Here is a 19010-nt window from a genome sequence, read left to right on the forward strand (position 1 = left end):
ACCTCTAGTTAAAGATGCTGAAAGATTTTTATTACTTCTGATAAAATTGATGGTAGAAGAGATATATTCTAATCTACATTTTAATAGTTTCCCAAATTTAGTCTGTCTTTTCAGAAACTGCAATTTACTCTAAAAAGCTCAGGTTTTAGAGTTTTGCCCTGTATCAACAGTATATTTATGGTTATTGTGGACCAAAAAGTGGCTGCATACTAAACCTCACAAACTCAAGGGAGTCCTGCATGGTGGCCTTACAAACTTAGACACCTAAAGTAACCACTAGGATGGTCTAAAATGAAAACTTTCTAGCTAAAAGCAAGTGGTGGCAGTAGTCATGTCCTAGGCTGGTATCTTTCTTCACAGCATCAACCTTCACCTTTAACTGAGCCTGTCTATTGTCTTTTTGCAACCACATAACATACCTTTGGAATGTTAGGGTCATTTCCTTTTCTAGACCCCTGAGGGACCAGTCTCCCACCAGAGCAAGGACCACAAGGCCCCTCATTGCTATTGTTAATTAACTCTTAACCGTCCTATACCCACCTATATAAAAGATATATTTGAAAAGACTTACTTGTCTCTTCCTTTTTCTTTTTATCCAATCCCAGAGATTCCCCACCTCCCTGCTTTGCTTTCTCCCACCTCCCTAATCTATCACCAGTGAATTTCAAGTAACCCCACCAAAAGTCCCCTTTTGATTCTGATGTATAAAAATAAGTGGTAAAACTGCTATTTTCTGAAGCATTTTCCCAGTTTGTTGAGATTTTTGCTTCCTAGCAATTGTCATCAGTTTGGCTCAAATAAATTCATACAAGTTCTTGCATGTTTGGATGTTTCTTTTATATCGATGTTCTGGAATGACTTTGCCTCTCAGTTTTTGATAATTGCTATTTCTGGTCCATGATGCTAGTTAGAGTATCTTGTCAATGAGGCCCTTCATACCTCACTTTTAAAAAATGGCTTTCCCTCCCTTTGTTTACTGTTATGTATACTTTTAGTAAGCTTTTGTGAAAGATAAACTTGTGCATGGGCAGGGTGCCTCAGGCACTCTCTATAAAGTAGTTAATGTCAACACAACTGAGAAATACCTTAGAAACATATGCTAACTCAAAATGCAATATTCAAGACAAAAAGAAACACACAGTTTACCAAAGCAATCAACCAGATAAAATCAAACAAAGCAAGAACAATTGCCAAATTAAAAATGCAGTGAAAACATTTTTGATATTGATTTAATAATCAATGTTGACAGACTCTGACCCTGGCCTCTCTTCCAAAGAAGACGCTAAGACCCAGAGGAGAAAAGATTTATCGAAGATCACAGTGAAAATTCTAAGGGCCAAATATGGGTTTTTGTTGACTGATTATGAAAACCTGGTGTCCCCCAAAATCACAAGGGTGGGGGTGATGAAAAGGCTGAGAGACAAAAGCCCAAGCCTCCTTCTGCCATGCTTTCTCCTTCATTCCTTCATTTTAAAATGTATGGAATTCTTTCAATGTGTCAGATGTGGCCAGGTACTGGAGAAAGAACTGTGAACAAGACAGAATCTCAGTCCTTGAGAAGCTTGTTCCCTGTTTCCTAACCATGAATCAGATTTCATCACTATGCAGGACAGGCCTCTAGATAAACAGACCTTCCCGTTTATAGGTTCTATAGACCAATTTTTTCCAAATATGCTCCCTAATTTTCCCTGTAATGTTTATAATAATATTGATATCTCTGCATGATTGTACCATGTACCCTCTCTTAAAATTGAGAAAACTTCTCTTGGATAAAAATACAAGCTTCTAATTCATTTATAAATTATTCGGCACAATGTAAGACCCTGAGCAGAAGGCGCAAAGCTTGATAGTGTGGGAATAGGCAAGGGATGGAAAAGCTAAGAGCAGGAGGATGAAGGTGGCCTGAGGGCTGCCAAGGTTGGTGTGAGTAGGGAACTGCATCTGAGAAGAGAGGAGGACCTTAAAGCATAGCTGGAGGGTCGAGTGGAAAACAGAGCTCCAGTTAGATGGTTTGAAAGGTTTTTAATGAAAGGATTACTTACAGATTTGGGGATAGGGTTAAGGGAAGCAACAAAGGATGCTGAGGCTCCCAAACACCAGCAGCAGCAGCAGCAGCAGCAGGAAGCCATCAGCACCCATTATCACAGGAAGGACACAGTGTTTTAAGAGTCCACTGAAAGTCAGAGCTGCAAGAGAGGGACCCTTAGGCAGGAGCTATAATAACGGAGGGAGCATTGCACTGTCAACTAAAGTGACTCAGGAGGGAGGGAGAGAAAAATACACAGGCTCCCTCTTTTAATACACGCTGACCTCCTGCAGGAACCTCATATTAGTCAAATCCAATTGGTGGTGGTGAAATGACATCAGGTATTAGACAGGAGGAGTCAGACCGAACTTTGGTTCAACCTTGGTACCTGAGTTCTGACCAGAGGCAGATTTAACGGCGGGCGCACTGGGCGCATGCCCTGGGCCCCGACTTCTGAAAGGCCCCGCAAAACCTCAACTTTACGCTTTTTTCTAATGACACCAAGTTTGGTTTCATATGTGCAATTTTAATTATTGATTGTGATGAGACAGTTAATAAGTTTGCAAAATGAAAAGCAAGAAAAAATTTATTTAAATATTTTCACATTTGTAATTTTAATTTCAAGTAAAATTCTATGATTTTTTTTGTTCAAATTTCTGATTGTTACTCCTATTATACATATACTATCATTAATTATAATTATACTTTTACATATATTCAACTATTCAAAACTTTGTGGTTATTATTATGCTATTATTAATTATATTATACATATGTTCAAATTTTATTGGAAATAAAACATTAATCATACATTTTTTTTTTATTTATTTAAAAATATGGTTAACATGTATTTTTATTTTCCCCGTCTCTCTCTTTTTTTTTTAAGGGGCCCAATATTTTCTTCTGCACCTGAGGCCTCAACTGACCTTAATCCGTCTCTGGTTCTGACTAAGAAGGAATTCAGAGCCAAGACTCAAACTGTAAGAAAATGATTTATTTAGAAAGTCACAGAGGTAGAAGAAGTGATTTGTAGAAGAAATGGGCTCAGGAAACAAGTTACAGAGGCAAAGCAAGGGCCACTGGAGCTTAGGAGAAAGAGACAGGAAAAACACACTTGCGGGAAGAGGGTGGGGAAAAGCGCTGATGTGCTCCAGAAAGCTGCACTGGGTCCTCTGTCTTGAGGGTTTTTATCTGAAGGTCTCAGGGGGAGAATCCCAACAGGATAGTCATCAGCTTTCCAGGTGTGTCCTTTCTGGGTCATATCTCTACTGATTCGTGGTGCCAGGGCAGGTGGTCATTAATCAATGCAGCGGATCTTGATGTCAGCCAAGGAATTGCTTGTCTCGTTTTGCTGCTTTTCTGGGCCAGGAACTCAAACACAATGGAGGCCTGGATGTATTTGACGTGGGTCAGAACCTCATTGTCCTGGGGGCTTAATGCTCAAGGGCTATTCTCTGGCCCCCTTGCTCCACCTGTAAGGGGGTCTACCACATGACCAGCAACATTCCAAGGGAGGAAAAGTCAGGGGGAGGGTAAAAACCACATGACCAGCAATATAGAATGTCAGGTGATCTAAACCACATGACCAGCTATATGCTACAGGAGGAAAGATCACCAGGGGGCAAGGTCCTTTTTCCCCCCATTTTGCCTGTTGATAGGCACCTGGTACTTTTCATCCTGGTGACCCTGAAGACTTTCTGTACCTGGCCCACCGTCCTTGCTCTGCTCATGTTTGTCTAAATGTCTATCACACAAACAGAAGACAAATAGCCAGGGAACCCAACTGATGCAGTCCAGGGAAATCAGCTTCCCAAAGCAGAGAACTGGGTAGAAAAGGAGAGAGTGGATTTGGGTTGGGGCAAACAGAGAATAAACAGTACAGACACTTAGGAAGATAAAAAACAACTTCCAAACACACATAAAATACAGAATAGAATAACAACCTCTCCATCTACCTATAAGCCAGCTTTAATAATTAATACCATTTTATATTTGGGGGATGCAATATACTTTATATTCCATTATTTGAAAAACTCAAATCCCCTATATTAAATTTCTTGTGAATTGAACAACAGAGCTGTCTCTGTCTGTTGCATTGAACCTTACTGAAAACCATGTCTACCCTAGTGATCCTTCTTTCATTCAAAGGTGTTGAAAATCTAAGAGCTCTATTTCTTAGATTGCATTGCAGCTAGGATTCTGCATGTGAACTATGTTCTGCTTTTGAAATATACTTACATGCAATTGGAAGGCAGGTGGCAGCTACCTCCTTACAGTGGAGGAAACCTGCTCTGCCAGATGCATGTGTTGCAAGATGTAAGATCCTGTGCTCCACCATGGGGATGCCATCTTCTTGGGAGTAAGAAATTGGTAGCAATGGCAGCAGCAGTAGCAGAAACATCGTTGTATCATATGACAGGGTTAGGATCTTGTAACTCAGTCTAGGAGACCCCTTGATTTTTACCTTTTGAAACTTTACATGGTTTGAAACGACCCAATTCCCTGTATTAAATCTCTTACTGATTGAAAAACTTAGAGCAGTTTCTCTTTGTTATACCTATTCCTGACCCTTTGTAATAGGTCAGTCCACTTATGGGACTTAATTCAGTTCTGTCGAGTGATTTGAACTCTTGGAATTTACTCGAGTAGAGATGAAAGTTTGCTGCAACGCAAGAAGCATTGTTTGGGTAGTAGTGTTATTGTTGACATTTAAAAGAAAAAGGTGATGGGAGAATTCATTTCCAAATGATTACACAGCATTGTTTAATACAATGCTTAGAAATGGTATGTTCTGGAGGTAATAATGGGTCAGGAAGTCTCAGGCTCAATGAATGTGGTCTGGAGGCATATCAGATTGGGTGAGCAGTAGTGAGAATTGGTAAGTTTGAGAGCTTCTATGTAGCATCACAGGACATGTTGCCTTGCCTGTCTAAATCAATGATGAAAATCATGTGATGAAGTGTTTCCATTGCATTGCTAAGGGTGTATATTTGCCAAGGCTTCTTTGACTGAGGCACTAACTAGGACCTTAAATTCACCCAAAGTAAAGTGGCGCATGTGCTGGCTGGCCTTAAAGGTAGTCTTTATAATTATCACATGATAATTTGAAGCAGAATCAGCATTCCCTTAAATTCAACATAAAGAATCTATTCACACTAAAGTATTATTGAACAATGAAGATTTTACCGAAGGTCTCATAGGAGAGACAGAGATATGATTTACATTGCTAGAGTAGTTCACTTAAAAAAAAAATCCCTTTAGAATTATCTCTTTTCCTAAGTCTTTCATTTGGCTACTAGTCATGAAAGTGACTTCTCTCTCATTTACTCTATGCAAACCATATTTTTGGGAAGTTATCATAGATATTGGTAGACACTCTTAGAAGTGAACAGAGAGGGGTTGAGGCAGTTTATGACAGCAGTAGGTTCCTGGTATCAGATTAGGTTGAGCCTCCATCCTCTCCTCTGACATTTTAAATATACTATGATATTTACAATACCAAGACCTTTGTGTGTTTTTCTCTCCAGTTGTGAACTGTGATAATAACATTTTATTCTTCCTCCCTATCTCCATTTTTGTTAGATTATCAGGAAAAAATTTCCTCTTTCCTGACAATTAGAAAGTAGAAAACTGCCATTTCCTTTAACTGTTTCAGTGGTTTTCATAGGTGAGAAATTATATTTAGGCTTCGGCTCCAATAGTCCTGGAGACTCAGGGTTCAACCTGTCAACTGCCACAGGCAATAATCTCCTCACATAATTGTCACATAAATGCCTAAATAATATAGAAGAAAAGCGTCTGCTAAAAATTTAATTACATAAGCAATATAGTATTGGGGAGCTTTACCATTTATAAGTACCTACATGCATTTGCTCACCTAATTCACTCCACACAGCTTAAGGTTTAAGTATTATCAGCTGCATTTAACCGTTGAGTCAGACTGAGAGAGGCTAATTCATTTGCCTGGGCCATAGAGCTAATACATAGTGAAACTTAGAGAATCAATCACAGGTCTGAGTTGAGAGAGAGAGAGAGAGAGAGAGAGAGTGTGTGTGTGTGTGTGCGCTGGTGGGGGGCAGGGATGAGACAGAGCAATTACAGCCTCTCAGAAAAGTCAATGGGGTCATTCCAACAGAAGGGAAAATGTTACCCTTACCCTGTGGTTGAGATTATGATGAAAAGACAGAAGATGGAGTAGTGGAAAAAGAAGACTATGAAATGTGTAGAGAAAGTAATTCATTTTAAAGAAATAATCACTTTAGTATAATCTTTAATTATTACCAAATCATTGTTTCTACATTGAAGAAAATTAGAAAATATAGATAAAAATGCAAGGATTACCCCTATTTATACCTTAGTCCATATACTTTTAGGCCAATATATATATGTATGCATGTGTGTATATGTCTGCATTTTTACAGATTGAGATCATACTGTACATATTGTTTTGTAGCCAGTTTCTCTTATGTAACCATTTCCATATTTCTTTAACAATAAATGTGCTTGTTGGCTCCCTTATAAAGTGTGTGTATGATAACTCTCACCTCTGTCTGGCCCTGACTGCAAATTTGCTTTCCTCCCTGTAATGTTGAAATCTGTCTAAGTTATTTTCATTACATCATCTTATTTTTCATCTATTCTAAGTGTAAAAATAAAAGGCAGTTGGATTTAAATAAAGATTTAGATTCAGACTAGATATCACAAATTCTTCATTTGGAATCCAAACTGTGTGTGCACACATGCATGTGCATGTACTACATGTTAATGAGCTAGAGATACATGACAAAGATGTGATCTAGTGCTAGGATTCTGCCTTTCTTTATATAGTTTCTGAAAACACAGTTCCGTTGAGTGATAATTAATATGGGAAATGAAAATTCAGGGCTCCCCAAAATCTGACATGATTTTTGGATCATTATCAAAAAATGATTCATGTGCCCTGACCAGTGTGGCTCAATTGGTTGGGCACAGTCCTGCAAAGTGAAATGTCACTGGTTTAATTCCCTGTCAGGGCACATGCCTGGGTTGCAGGTTTGGTCTCTTGTCAGGGTGCATACAAGAGGCAAATGATTGATGTTTCTCTCTCTCACTGATGTTTCTTCCCATTCTCCCTCCCTTCCCCTTTCTCTAAGAATAAATAAATAAAATCTTTAAAAAAGTGATTCGTGTATTTCAAGGTTATTTCAGTGTTCAAGGTAGGAGTAATTATTCCAGTATTACAGGTATTTAAACAACATCCCATTACTTTCTTACATCAGCTCCTGAAATGTTGACATATTTCTTGTTGTGTGGGACAAGTTTCTCTCTGGAAGTTGAAGTAATCATAGAGTCATTATTTGGTCTTGCTGGTATTCTATTTTATCCTTCATCTTTGGAGCACTGTTTTTCTTCCTCACACTTAGCACTTGCTTTGTTAGGCTTTATTAATTTAATTTATTTTTCTAAAATTTTGTGGGTCAGTGGGAAAAAATGCAATGGAAATTTCTTTTCATATTTAAAATCCTAGCATATATTTCAGCTGGGGATCACCATAACTACTGAATGGTGTGCTGAGGAACAGTAATTGACAGGTGATGCTCTCTATTATGTTTTCAAATATTTGACCATTAATGTTCTATTGAACTGTGAATGAAGCCTTCCTGTTTTAGTGCATTCCACTTCTTTATAAATTAACCATGGTAATAACAAAGGGTATAAGAGGGGATAATAAAACCTATGGAAAGGGGAGTTTTCTAAAGCATAAACTGAGATGTTATATGTAAAGTGTTTAATGTGTGCCTGGTCAGAGAAGGCAATAAATGTTATAAGTAAAAAAATGTAAGAGACTGAGCAGCATGTGCAAGGCTGTCTGGTCCATGAAGTGGAAGATCAGGGACCTGACCTTGGGTCCTGAGGCTGTAAGGTTAGTGCTCGTTAGCGTACTATGCATATCTCTCAGCTATCAGTTCTTTCCGTCTATCACTACAATAAGGGCTTGGTAATGATGGTAAGTGTTGAAATATATTCTTGAGGGAGATCATGAAACTGCCATCTTCAATGTTGTAAAACTTATGTTTTTGGATCTGGAATTATTCAGGGCAGTCTTTCATATTGTGGCACAGTAGGCAAGAGGGGCTGTGGATCATGAGATTTCTGTTCCTTTCAAATCGTACAATCTATGAAAAGGACACAAAACTCAACACTGTGAGAAACCCATCTCCTCATTAGGGGCTGAATAGGTATATTTACTTCTCTCCCCCTAAAAAACACACATAGAATTAGCTGAAAAGCAACCTCCAATGAAAAAGAAACAAGAGATTTTGATGGTCATTTCTTTTTGACAAAATTCATAGAGGACTGAGAAACCACAAAAATAAGAGGAACAAATAGAGGATTCTAATCTAGACTAATGTGTGTTTTTTAGTATTTACTTCTGTCATTACATTAATCATGTCTTACGCTTCATGCTAAAGTTATATTTTTAAAAAACCCTAATGATAACATTGATACATTGTCCTTTGTTGTGAGTATAAAGACTTAATTTGATGAATAGAAGTTAAGAAAATGTTTAATCTTCCATTACAGTATAATGATTGAGATTCATCCATCTGTTCCACAATAATAATAATTTATCATGAATGATCATGCTTATAAATTATTGAGGCATATAACAGAAATAGAGTTCTTCCTCCTAATTCAAAAATGTTGACTTTACACTCTTTTGACTGACCTATGGTTTTATCTCTAAAGTTATTCATTATACCCTAAATTTCCTCCACCTATATTTTGCAATATTTTCATTCATTCTTCTTGGAGGAATTAGAAAATAGAAGAGGGAAGAGACTTGGTAACATCTCAAGCACTACAGTTTTTTCATTTTTGTCTATTTAGTAGCCTGATAGTGATGTATCTATTTTTTTTATTTCCCATTTAGTATCCTCGGAAGTTTGTTCAAGAAAATTTGAACTTTGGTTTTTCTGTCTAGCTAGCCTTGATCTGAATTAGAGGTACATTGGCTGGAGTTTTGGCTGACTACAGAGAAGGTGGGAGTACATAGTTGGGGTAAGCCAGGGAAATAAATTAAAATTTCTTCAGTTACCTTAAAAAAGGACCCAGGACAGTGAGAGAGTAGACAATCCTACAGAACTATTTTGGCAACTCCAGTGTCTTTACTAAGAAGGATTTCTTTCCTTGAGCCTAGGCAGTGTCCAAGAGATGGAAACACATGAGAGATATTAATGATTGAGACGGAGGAACAAACAGTACCTTATTGAATTCACTAATGAAATCAGATGGAGAGGTATCTGGACATCCATGGGGAGAGAGGAAATACCTGAGAGGGATGAGATCTATTGGTAGAGGAGAGATTCTGCCTGGCTTTGATGATTTAACTTGGAAATAACTTTTATTTCTCTGGACAAGTGGACTTGAGGGCAGAAAGAATTTACTAGAAAAACATTTTCTTCCTGAAATACAATCTACTCCAGGATTGGAAGATGAAAGATGTTAATGGTCAAAAAGGATTCTATATGGCAACATCATGTGAGGAAAAGGCCAACTGACCTACCAGCAACATTGAAAGGGCTCTAAAAGAGAGCATATGTATAAATATGTATAAAAAGTTCAGGTAACTAAAAAAAAGTACCCATGCGCCTATCATGGTAATAATTGTGGTATGTGCTTTGGAACTATTTTTAAATTGTAGGTTTTTACAGATGCAGTTGAAATCTTTTTTTCTTTGTCCTGGATTTGGCTCCCCTCTTCAAAGATACCATACTTGTGAAATTAGTGTGTATCCTTCCCTTCTGTATTTTTAGTCTTTTACTGGATATGCATGTATCTGTATAGAGTCTTAACTTTCACATCTGTACACATATCCTTCAGCAACTTGCTTTTTTGCACTTACCATTGTTCCCACGATTTACTTGTGTTGATTTATACAGCTTAGTTTATTTAACTGTTGTCTAGTATTGTATCATAATTTATTTGTGTGTTTATTGATGAATTAGATTGTTTCTGATATTTGGCTGTTAAAACCAATTTGAGATGAGTGCCTTTCTGTGTATCTCTTTGGGAATTTATGTGAGATCCCTTCCTAAGACATATCTGTCAGAAATGGAATGTGTGAATCATAATGTATGAACATATTTGAGTTTTCTAGATATTGCAAAATGGTTCTCCAGAACATTTTGGGCTGCCTTTTACTCTTACCAGCAGTGTATTTCCATTTCATCATATCCTATGCTTTTAAACTTTTTTGTCAACTGATGTAGTTCTTCTTTAATATCAGAAGAAGACTGAATGGCCTCTCGAGGTCCTTTTGAGGTCTAAGAATCTATTTTATTTCCAACAAACAGAATTATGTCTCACTGTGACACTTCTTGATGAAATTGCTGTTTCATTAATGCTTGATTTAAATTGTAGACTAGTATTGGGCCCATCTCAGTCTTTTGGATGTTGATATTCCTGATAATTCAGATATTGCAATAATAAGAAAGCATTATGGCAGGTCTTTAAGGTGAGAGACACTCAAGGGATTTACAGCACAGCAGGAATCTGTAACCACTCCCATGTGGGCCAAGAAATAATGTTTGCCATCTAATTTGTACCAGACAGAATGTGCCTTTTGTGAGGCCCCTGGACTCACTGTGCTCAGGGAGTTTAGGGAAGTTAAGAAGCCAGACCCACTCTTTCTTCCTTTCTGAGAAGATAATGAGCTCTAGGAGCCTTCCCTTCCAGTCCTGATTTTAATCACTTCACCCATCTCTCTTTGCCAAAGAAGGGAATTCAAAGGCCCCATAGACTTCGAACAAACCCCTAACCTGCCACATGAATGCAATCATTTCTGGATTCCCTCCTCCCAGGATAGATAGAAGTGCTCTAAGCATGACATCCTGAAGAAAGAGGAGTCTCTTATGAGCTATAGTTAAGCTGGGAACAGAACTTGAACTTGAGAAAACAGACCTGGGGCTAAACCAACTCATTAATTTTATCAAACAGCTCGCCAAACTGTTGAAAAGCAACCAGAAACAATCTGGTTTGACTAAATTCATCTATTTAGCATCTAGTAGTATATGTTTATTGTAATTGAAGGCTGCAGTTATATGAAAAATAGAAGTAGATAACACACAAGTTAGGTCAGAATAAGCAGAAGAGCTCCCACCAGAGGTTGAGTTGGGAACCCCCATACTCTGTGACTCTTCAGGTGGTCTAGTGGGAGCAGCCTGCCCACAAGAGCTTTCCTCCCTCATCCTTCTTTGGTGAACTAGAGAGCTGAAATAAAAGTTGCTAAATGAACAAAGTTATGTTACTGGAGAAACTTTCACAGGTGGATGAACTATCTTATGGCAGTTCCTTGAAAAGAGAAACTTCACTCTTTAACACCTTTCTGGATTAGCTCAACCGAGAGCCAGGAAGTTTGTTCAGTGTCAGGACAGGGCTTTGGAGTTTAGAAGGCTTCCTGATTTGCAACATGGAGACAAGGTGACCAGCGGGACAGAGAAGCTGGAAGGTGGTGGCTCATGGAGAGGTATTCTAGGTCTTTAAGTTTCTCATAAGCTTGGAGAACTTGCTTCCTCTCTCCATCTCAAACTCTGTAATTACTTTAAAACTTATGTTTATTTAAATAATAGCCAATAGTTAACTAGCATGTTGCATATGCCAGGAAATTTATATATATGAGCTCTTTTAATTACCTCTCACAATAACTATATTCTGCTGATGGGGAAACTGAGGTATAGAGTGGTTGAAAACTAGATTAAGATTCACACAACTAGTAAGCAGCAGAGTTGGGATTTGAAACTGGGAGCTCAAGACCATTGTTAACCACTATAGTATACCACCCCTTGTTTAAAGATTGTTTACTGCCTCTTTCTAGCTTTTATACAAATAAAAAACAGGCAGCTGTGCATTTCAACTCGAGTGACTATTTCTATATGATCCTAGTCTCTTCTAACCATTTTAATAAACCAACTCTTCCAACAGAAAAATTAGTTTAAAAAAAAAAAAAGTTGTCATATCCTGTTTAGCTTAACAGACAAAATACAATTTTAGCAATGCTCTTTTGATATAAGTATAAAAATGTTGAAAGCGTAAATAAACTATCAGGCCAACCAAATAGTAATTATTTTGACATTAAACAAGATATCATCTGTTTCTCAAGTAAATAATCTCTTACAGCATCTAAAAGACAACAAGACCACAAAGCATCCAGGGCACTAATGTCTGCACTCCATGGGGATAAGAGCAGCAAATGTTGGTGGATCAAAGAGGGCCCCATGCAATGAGTAATGTAACACTCATCTCAAATTAAACAATCATTGCCATGATGTGATGCAGAGTTGTCTACCCCATTATTCCTGGGAGAGAGAGAATCAGGGAGGAGGAAGGCAGAGATGTCTGCGGCAGAGGCAGAGAAGTAGAAATGGGTAAGGATCCATCCATTACACCCCATCCCAGTATAATGACATTTGGATGTTTGTGTCTAAAGCAGAGGTTTAAAATGTCGGGGAAATTAAGAATGTGATGAAAATATTGGGGCATCTAGAGAGAAAGATGCATAACTGTAAATGCAAACATTTTCACATAATTTCAGGGGACCCATGGATTTGTTGAGGCCCATCCATGTATTCCAAGCCATAGATTCCAGGAAAACAACCCCATTTTTAGAAATTGTTCAATCAATTCATGGTGTTGAATAAGCACCTAATGAGTACTTGGTATTATGTAGATGAAAATTAAAATTAAAATATTTATAAATTTATGGTTGATTTTCAAGACAACCCCCCAAACTCATAGATATTGATTAAATATCAATCTGAAGTACAGGCCTAACTCAGAGAGAGGTATTGCAGGTTTAGTTCCAGATCCCAACAATAAAGCAAGAATCACAATAAAGTGAATTATAATCTTTTTGTTGGTGGAATTTTACAAATTTGCCTTCAGTTTGTAAAGCAACTTGTTTAGTATTCACTATGGGCAGTGACTTTAAATACAGTGTCTGTGGTTCTCAGACTTCATCAGGCATCAGAATCACTTTGGAGCTTTTTAAAAATTCCTGGGTCTGGAGAGAAGATGGCGGAGGAGTGAGGGGAGGCTGCGCTTGCTTGCTCCTGAGACCTGTCTGTAGTTTAGCCTAATTGTGAACAGAACATCTCAGTTAACATCTGGATACTGGCAGGAGTTGAGCCTTGGGGCAGGGGATCAGAGAAGACTTTCTGGGAGCGACCTGTTTGGTGAGGATAGTGGAGGAGAAAGGGACGAAACAGGACTTCTGACTGGCTTGGCTCCCCAAGCTGCGGCTGGGAGTACACAAAGATTTTTTAGTTACCCTAAGTTTCCCCAGAGAGGAGTCGGGAGGAGAGTGAGGCTCTGCCCACTGGCAGAGCCAAGAATGGGCCAGGTGGCACCTGGGTCTGAGAGGCAAGAAACAGCGTATTATTTTGTGTGTATGAATGTGTTTTTCCTTTTTATTTTTCTCTTTCGTTTTTTGCTGAGAGGGGAAGAGAGGATAGGGGTAGGATGAGATTCTTGAGGACTATGCAGGCGCAGAAGCGCACTTGCCCACTCCCCAACCCTCCCCCTGGGTTGTGCGAGCGCGCACACGGAAGTGCCCCAGTCCACCCGCCCAGGCATGAAATAAACTTGCTGGCCAGCAAGCACAGGTGCCCTTGGCTCTGCCCCAACAGATGCGAAACTAAACTGCTTGCCGCTGCGCCCAGGCGCCTGCAGGCCCGCCCCAACAGGCACACAGCAAACCCGCCTGCTGGCGTGCAGAGGCCTCCCTGTCCATTGGAACAGTGAGAAACCAGTCTGCCTCGGACCCGCCCGCCCTGGGTCAACCCACCCCTGGCCTGCGTGAGGGAGTGCACTTGCCCCTGGCTGAAGCCAAGGAGGATGAAGTGAACTAGAGGCACTTTGTAATAAGTTTTGGGTGCTGGCTCTTCAGAAAGAGCTGGGAGAGCAGTGGACTAGGTCCCAGTACAGAATCAGCCCCAGTGCTGCAGGACAAATCACTTAAGCAGACTGTTCCCCTCCAAGTGCTGTCAACTTGAGGCAGCAGCTCAACAACTGTATACAAGAAGGTCACACCACAAAGGCAGAAAATAAAAGCAGATCAATCTAAGAAGCAGAAACAAGATGAGTGCCCAAAATGGGGAGGTGGAATAACACACCAAAAAACAGAAACAACACCCCACCGAAAGGAAAGGAGGAATTCCCAGAAGGAGGAATAGATGAAATAGAAGCAAGCAAACTATCAGACATGGAATTCAAAACAATAGTAAGTAATGAGGAAAAGCTCAATGAACTCAACAAATTCAAAGAAAACTACAACAAACTCCAGGGGAACTACAAAGAACTCCAGGGAAGCTACAAGGAACTTACTGAGAATTACACCAACATAAAAAAGGACGTAGAAATTATCAATAAGAACCAGGAGGAAATAAAGAACACAATTTCTGAATGGAAGAACACAATAAAATCAATCAAAAGCAGGCTAAATGGAGCAGAGGATCAGATCAGTGAGTTAGAGGACAATGTAGAGAAAAATTCCCAAACAATACAACAAAATGAAAAAAGACTGAAAAAGAATGAAGAGGGTTTAAGAGAACTTCAGGACAACATGAAATAAAACAATATCCATATCATAGGGATAAAAGAAGGAGAAGAAGAGGAGCATGGGATAGAAAACCTGATTGAAAAATTAATGACAGAAAATTTTCCTAACCTGATGAGAGAAAAAGTCATGCAAGTCCGGGAAGCACAGATGGTCCCAATGAAGAGGAACCAAAAAAGGCCCACTCCAAGGCACATCATAATTAAAATGGCAACATTCAAAGATAAAGAGAGAATCCTAAAGGCAACAAGAGAAAAACAACAAATAACATACAGGGGAGCTCCGATAAGATGATCAACTGATTTCTCAACAGAAACACTACAAACCAGAAGGGAATGGCAAAAAATATTTCAAACAATGAAAAACAAAGGCCTACAACCAAGACTACTCTACCCAGCAAGGCTCTCATTCAAAATGGAAGGTGAAATAAGGAGTTTCCCAGACAAAGGAAGACTAAAAGAATACATTTCTACCAAATCAGCACTGCAAGAGATGCTAAAAGGAATGCTGTAAAAAAAAAAGAAGAAGAAAAGAGAGGGAGAGGAGCACAGGTACAAAAGGAAATGAATAAATACCTGTCAGTAATTACCTTAAATGTAAATGAATTAAATGCTCCAATCAAAAGACATAGGGTAGCACAATGGATATGAAAACATGACCCACATATATGCTGTCTAGAAGAGACACACCTCAAAACAAAAGATTTACACAGACTGAAAGTGAAGGGATGGTAAAAAGTATTCCAAGAAAATGGACATGAAAAAAAAGCTGGGGTAGCAATACTTATGTCAGACAAAACAGATTTCACAGCAAAGGCCATAAAAAGAGACAAAGAAGGACATTTTATAATCCTTAAGGGAACAATCCATCAAGAAGATATAACCATGATAAACATATATGCACCCAACATAGATGCCCCCAAATATATAAGGAAAATCTTGGAAAACTACAAGAATGATATCAACAGCAACACACTCATAGTAGGGGACTTTAACACCCCATTCTCAACAATGGACAGATCTTTGAAGCAAAGAAACACCAAGGATATTGAGGCATTGAACAACACTCTAGATCAAATGGACTTAATTGATATATATAGAACTTTTCACCCCAAAGAAGCAAAATATACATTTTTTTCAAATGCATATAGGGCATTTTCAAAGACAGACCATATGGTAGAACACAAAACAAGCCTCAACAAATTCAAGAAAATTGAAATTATATCAAGCATCTTCTTAGATCACAATGCCTTGAAATTAGAAATGAACCTCAAGGAAAAAACTCAAAGACATTCAAAATCATGGAGAATGAATAACATGATATTAAGTAACGAATGGGTTAACAATGACATCAAGCAAGAAATCAAGAAGTTTCTGGAAACAAATGATAATGAGCACACAACAGCCCAAAACCTATAAGACACAGCAAAAGCAGTCCTGAGAGGAAAGTTCATAGCAATACAGGCATACCTAAAAAGGATAGAAGAATCTCAAATAGAAAATCTAACCCTACAGCTACAAGAACTAGAACAACAACAACAAACAAAGCCCAGAGTGAGTAGAAGGAAGGAAATCATCAAGATCAGAGCAGAATTAAATGACGTAGAGACTAAACAAACAATTCAAAAGATCAACAATAGTAGGAGCTGGTTCTTTGAAAAGATAAACAAAATTGCCAAACCTTTACCCAGGCTCATCAAGGAAAAAAAAAAGGACCCAAATAAACAAAATCAGAAATGAAAGAGGAGAAATCACAACTGATATCACAGAAATACAAAGGATTGTAAGAAATTACTACAAACAACTATATGGCAAGAAATTTAACAACCTAGATGAAATGGACAAATTTCTAGAAACATATAATCTTCCAAAACTGAACCAAGAAGAAGCAGAAAGCCTGAACTGACCGATAACAAAGAGTGAAATTGAAACAGTAATAAAAAATCTCCTGGCACACAAAAGCCCTGGACTGGATGGCTTTGCATGTGAATTTTACAAACATTTAGGGAAGAACTAATGCCTACCCTTCTCAAACTATTCTAAAAAACCCAAGAAGATGAAAGACTCCCTAGCTCTTTCTATGAAGCTACTATTACCCTAATTCCAAAACCAGGTCAAAACACAACAAAGAAAGAAAACTACCGGCCAATATCACTGATGAATATAGATGCTAAAATCCTCAACAAAATATTGGCAAACCAGATCCAGCAACACATTAAAAAGATCATACACCGACTGGATGTGGGGGAAGGGAGGAGCAGGGTACAGGGAAGCAAGAGGGGGAAAAAGAAAAAAAAAAAAAAAAGATCATACACAATGATCAAGTGGGATTCATCCCAGGGATGCAAGGATGGTTTAATATTCACAAATCAATAAATGTAGTACACCACATAAACAAAATGAAAGACAAAAACCACATGATCATATCAATAGATGCTGAAAAGGCATTTGATAAAAAACAACACCCACTTGTGATGAAAACACTCAGCAAACTGGGAATAGAGGGAGCATACCTCAACATAATAAAGGTCATATACAAGAAACCTGAAGCCAACATCATACTTGATGGATAAAAACTGAAAGAATTCCCCCTGAGATCAGGAACAAGATAAAGATGTCCATTCTCTCCACTCCTATTCAACACAGTATTGGAAGTTCTAGCCACAGCAATCAGACTAGAAAGAGAAATAAAAGGCATACAAATTGGAAAAGAGATAAAAGGCCTGGTACCTTGGTTGGATGTGCAACCTTTCCAGGAAAGGAATGAAGGTTGTTTTCCTGAAAGATGGCTAGAAGGGACCTTAAGGAACAATGGAAAACCAGAAGGACTTGGAAAAGACAGGTGTTTACAGGCAAGGCTGAATGCCAGGTATGTAGTTCTGCTTCTGTGCCCTGAAGAGCAGACTGAAGGTCACCCTAAGTGTTCCTTGCATAAGTTCCAGCAAAACAGAACTAAAGATCATAAGTGATCATTTTCTGCTCTTGTTGTGTTTGTGCAAATGAACAGGATAAATTAAAAATGGACTTAATGCAGTCCCTTTAATGACAAGGAGGGTAATCTTAGGGAGAAAAATCATGATTCAAGGAAAATCACAATGCTCAGTTGTAGACTATAAAGTAGTGCAGCTAACCGTCTTTAAAGTTTATCTTCATTTAAAGTTCATTTTGATTTGAAAATTAAACTATGTCTGTGGTATTATCAAAGATGTTTAATTTACAGGCAAGAAGAATGTCAAATGCCTTGCAACCAGATTCTTTCCAATAAGACAGTCCTACAGATTTAGAGACTTGTATGTGGGTTATGCTACATAAATTAACATGTGTTTTCTGTTTTCAAAGGGCATAAGCCTATGATCTCATTAGCTGAATGACTGTCTGTATGTATAGGCCTCACTTAATCCTGTCTGCATAGCTGCCTCCTGAGACTCAATGGTTCAGCTGAACTAAGTGGCTGGGTTGGTAAAGAATGGGATGGTCTGTGGGCTTCATTTTAAAACTGGTTTCTCTTTTCTGTCCTAGTGGCTTGGACAGAAAGAGCCCAGAGGTCTGAGAAGGGGGAAACCTAAACTATTTCCCTCAGCCCAAACTAAGTATAATGGGCAAAAGGGTTTGGGACAGGTGAGATGTACCTGGCACATGTTTCTCCAAAGAAGCCCTTCTTTTCCCTAATGTGGGACATTGAAAAATTAATACCTGCCTTTTTTCATATAGTGGTTATGGATTGAATGATATCTTTTAACACTGGTGCCAAATCTGTTGCCTCCAGAATGCAGCAAGGATGCCAGCCTGTTGAATCAAGCATGCCGTTGTCCAGGGACAGCCAACCGACCTGGAGTCTGCATGATCCTTCCCCGTGTGGGAAGGCCACCCTCCCCTCCACACCCCCACTCTTATTAGGGATTTCTGGACCCAAGGGTAGGTAGGATGACGACCATGTCCAGTTTGAAGCAGCTGGAGGAGCTCGAGACCTTCGCCCATTGTCCTTTGTAAGAGTATAAAGGGTCTTAAGTCTGAGAGAGAGGGATTGTTATTTTTTATTGTTAAAATAATTAATTAATTATTTAAAAAAGAAGAAGAAGAAGAAGAAGAAGAAGAAGAAGAAGAAGAAGAAGAAGAAGAAGAAGAAGAAGAATATATGAAAGGGCGAGGCAGGAGAGGTTGTATGTATGACCCATGGCCATGGACTTGGGGAGGGGGGATTGTTGGGGGGAGGGGTGGTGCTGGGCGGAGGGGAGCAAAGGGGAAAAAAATGAAACTATTGTAACAATATAATCAATAAAATATATTTACAAAAACAAAACAAAAAAGAAAGAAACAAACAAACAAAAAACTAAAAATGGAACTGCCTTTTGAACCAGCAATTCCACTGCTAGGATTATACCCGAAGAAT

The 19010-nt window shown here is 38.6% G+C and overlaps 1 long non-coding RNA gene across 1 annotated transcript in view; it reads left to right on the plus strand.

Annotated features, from left to right (window-relative positions):
- Window positions 1-18615, plus strand: part of LOC150022261 (uncharacterized) — a 50652-nt gene extending 32037 nt beyond the window's left edge. Inside the window, exon 3 of the long non-coding RNA XR_016509251.1 lies at window positions 18387-18615. This is a non-coding gene — a long non-coding RNA (uncharacterized LOC150022261). The remainder of the gene's footprint in view (window positions 1-18386) is intronic.
- Window positions 18616-19010: the final 395 nt, after the last annotated feature.

This window comes from Furipterus horrens, unplaced genomic scaffold, assembly GCF_987537825.1.
Source record: "Furipterus horrens unplaced genomic scaffold, mFurHor1.1.pri manual_scaffold_1, whole genome shotgun sequence".
In the NCBI taxonomy this organism is placed as follows: domain Eukaryota; kingdom Metazoa; phylum Chordata; class Mammalia; order Chiroptera; family Furipteridae; genus Furipterus; species Furipterus horrens.